This window comes from Nanorana parkeri, unplaced genomic scaffold (assembly GCF_000935625.1).
Source record: "Nanorana parkeri isolate BGI_ZX_2015 unplaced genomic scaffold, ASM93562v1 scaffold672, whole genome shotgun sequence".
NCBI lineage: Eukaryota > Metazoa > Chordata > Amphibia > Anura > Dicroglossidae > Nanorana > Nanorana parkeri.
The window spans coordinates 19364-22211 of NW_017306940.1; positions in this window are offsets into that span (position 1 = coordinate 19364).

The window sequence follows — 2848 nt, forward strand, 5'->3', positions numbered from 1 at the left end:
TAGGGTAACGGGAGGACACAAACTAGCGTCCTCCGTCACCCTAAGCACAGTATACTGCGAGCTACAGCTCACGGTATACTGAGACGCTGCAGCTGAAACGGATCCGGACAATTATGTCTGGATCCGCCCAGGTGCCTGAGTGACAGCTGACTCTGCCTATCTAGAGGCAGAGCCAGCTGTACCCGCCCCCTCCCCTGTCGGATCCGTCGGAGCTGTGACTCGTTCGAGAGGTGAGCGAACGCCGGTATGTGTTCGCTCACCTCCTGATCTACTGAGCCGACCTGTGACAGTCTCATTGTCACAGGTCGGCTAGAACTATGAGGTGAGTAAAAAGCACTCACCTCATACTTCTCCTTCAAATGCTATATTTGTTCCCAATCGGGATTTTTTTAAAATGACATTAATTACATTTAATTTAATTACATTTAAAAACTGTCTGGGTCTATTCTCTAAGCTGCCATAAGCAGCCAGGTGACTAACCGACCCAAAGTGAAGTGAGCCGAACGGTGTTCGGCTATTCACTTCAGGCTGGTACGGCTGATTCCAGCCTTATATTGGCTGAAATCAGCCGTACATCGGGTGGCTTCGTTTGGCTTTAGGTCGGCCGAACATGCTCAGCATGTTCGGCCAACCCGAAGTGCAGGAGGAGTTCAACTCAGCCGATCCAACATCTGGATCGATAAAGCCGAACCCGATTAAACCGAACCAGGCAGGCTACTTGCTGCTGTTCGGCTAATTCTCATAGATGCCGAAAAGCACTGAGTGAATAGCTGAATGCCGCCGAGCGGCATTCGGCTTGGCTGTTCTGCTTGGTACCTCTGTGGTACCGAGCAGAATAGAAAAACAGTTAAAAAAGTAGCAAAAAATAAAATAGAAAACGATTGGGCGGAAACAGCTACTAACGTCATGGTTACCATATAATCTCTCGTGACTGGGTAGGGTCTCGGCTGTGAAGATGACTCTCTTGCCTAAACTCCTATACTATTTTAGAACTATTTTTAGAACCAGTGAATATACCCTCTCATGCTCTGAGGTCAATGCAGCGGAGTATTCTCCAGTTCCTATGGCACCCCCGTAAAGCTCGAGTGGCTCGGGCCACCTTATATAAACATAAAAAAGATGGGGGGATAGGCCTACCCAATATAATGCTATACTACCGAGTCTCTCAGCTCCTACCATTGATAACCATACATCAACGTAGGTCTCCGCCATTATGGATTATGTTGGAAATCCCAAATTGCTCTCCATTACCCCTCTCTGCACTGCCCTGGCTACCATCCTGTGACAGGCCCAATAACCTGAGTCCCCTTATGGTGCATGCTCTACAAGTGTGGGATTCTCTCAAGTATTCAGCAAACTTCCTCTCGCCATACCTACCACTTCTCCCCTTGTTGGCCCAACCATTGTTTAGGCCGGGTATGGACGACCCCGAAGCTTTCCGATGGTGGACAAATAATGGGTTTTGTATAGTACAGGATTTCCTGCGCACCCCTGCCATACCTTCATGGACCCACCTAAGGGAACATAACAAGATACCTGAGGTTGAACGTTACAGGTACATCCAACTTCACCACTGGATTTCCACACTGACTAAGAGGGGAGACCCTACCCGGTCTATGACATGTTTTGAACTTATCTGCCTTTACTCACCGGAGGGCCCGAGTATAGTGACAATATTATATTCCCAACTGAACAGGCTGTTTAGCCACTCAGGAGGCCGAATTATAACAGAAATGGGTAGCGAAGGACTGGCAGCAGATGTGGAAGAATATGGCGAGCTGCTCTATAAATGTCACAAATGCTGAAGTTGCATATAAAGTGGTAATGAGATGGTACCTGGTCCCGGCACGGTTGGCACGCCTATTCCCTTTGGCCTCGAATAATTGCTTCCGAGGTTGCAGGGAAGTAGGAGATATGATACATGTATGGTGGCGATGCCCATTAGCCACTCGCTTTTGGATAAAGATATTTAGACTGCTTGGTTCCTTTTTTGACATACGGGTTCCCACAGACCTTCAATATGCACTCTTCCACTTGTCTATACCTGGATTGACTAAAGCACAGCGTGCATTAACACACTTTATTTTCCAAGCAGCCAAACTAACCATGGCAGGCAACTGGAAGAAGCAACAAATCTCTTATGTGGAATTTGGCAATAGGCCAGATAATGTCATGCTTAATGAACGCCTCTCCAGTATTTTAGAAGACAAACATAATAAGTTTCTGGGCATCTGGGAACCTTGGCTCTGGTATCGCCACCCTAACATGGATCCAATGAGCTACCGAGGTATCTGGTGGGGTCTGATCTTTAAAATGGCTCAGGTACTAGAGGAGGGGCGGGGCCGACTCTGCTGCTGGTCAAAAACAATGAATGACGGTCCGAGGTGGGACCTGCCAACACTATTGGTATGAGGGATACCTTCACTCTTCCCCCTTTCCCCTCTTGCTTCCTTCCTCTTTCTTTTCTCCCTGGGGGGTCTCTACCTCGCCCCCTCTTCTTCCCTTCCCCCTTGGTCTTACCTTCTCTTCCTGGGTTCTCCTCTACGAGGTGTAAGACCTGTTCACTTTGATGGTACACAAATTGTGATTTTTTTGTCACAGGACTACAGGTGAGACACCTGCCTGCTCTTGATGTTACATATCATAGGATGTGATTTTGCATTCATTATGTTTGTATTGTTCCTTGACTAACCCCTATTTTGGAGCACTGTGAACCCATTGTCTATGGGGTCTATTCACGAAGCTGCCGAAGGATCTGGCCGTAGCTTCGGCCGATCCTTCGGCTAGCTTCGGCCCCAGGACCACTTCGGTTCAGTAGAACCGAGGGGGTGCTGTACGGGCTATTCAC